We start from the raw sequence: 1,098 nt of genomic DNA, 5'->3' as shown, positions 1-1,098 counted from the left end.
CCTCCGTTCATCCACTGTGCGTAAAGTACGTGTGATGATGCGTCGACTGCTGCTGCTGCTGCCGCTGGCCCGGCCTGGCACTGCGCACTCCCGCAAATCTAAAGCGGCTACAGAGAGGGCATCCGGCCCTGGACAGCTTTCCTGTTTTACCCCTCATTTAACCTCCTAGTGACACCAAACAGGACCACCTGTTTGGTGTCACTATATGGTGTAGAATCGGGGGGGGGGGGGGGGGGGGGGGGTGCTTTTCAGCCCCCGCCCTCATGAAAAAGAAGCTCTGCTGGTTTCGGGACGTGAAGTTTTGCTGGTGCCACCAGAGATGGCTTCATTTGAATTGCAGAAATCTGACAGTGGCATATCCTCATACTGAGCCTTCCCGAATACATGAATTGAAATGAAGGATCCGTAATGTACAATCTAAAACGGAATGCAGTGGCTTGAGATCAGATGCAAATAGTATTGACTGCACGTTGCTATAAATTCAAATTCATTCAGATTTCACAGCACCCTCATTCCCTCACATTCATCCTCAGGGAGCCGAGTTGGGTTCGTTTGGAATCATCTGCCTTGTTTTACATTCAACAGTTCAACGTGAGAATGACAGATTTCCGAAAATCAAGTGCACTAATCTCCGTTTCCCCCTTTTTCAGAAAGCATTATAGCGATATATGCATACATGATGGGTGGAGACTCACGCACAGGTAGCTCCACAGCCTGCCAGATGTGACTTACTGGCACCGTCTAAACACACTAGCAGAGATTACTTGGTTAACTTTTGCTTAATGAAAGGTTAACCTTTCATTAACAGTAACTGATTTCCCCCGCGTCCCCTCCAAAATCAATAAAGTTCACCTCGTCTTGTGTTAATTAACTTTATTACACTGTAACGGCAGCAAGAAGTGTGTCTCATCGATCCAACACTGACATACAAACTCAGGTTACAAACCAAGCAACAGCAGTGCCGCTACGCTCCACTCCTTTATGCTTGTATGTGGCATCTTTTGAAAAGCCGTATATGTCAGTCCCTGCAGGAAGCGGCTTCTGAGATCAACAACACTGTGGCGGACGAAAGTAGATGCTCCTCTTTTAGTGTTAGAA

Source organism: Toxotes jaculatrix, chromosome 9 (genome assembly GCF_017976425.1).
Source record: "Toxotes jaculatrix isolate fToxJac2 chromosome 9, fToxJac2.pri, whole genome shotgun sequence".
NCBI lineage: Eukaryota > Metazoa > Chordata > Actinopteri > Toxotidae > Toxotes > Toxotes jaculatrix.
Note: the sequence above shows the minus strand (reverse complement) of the source record.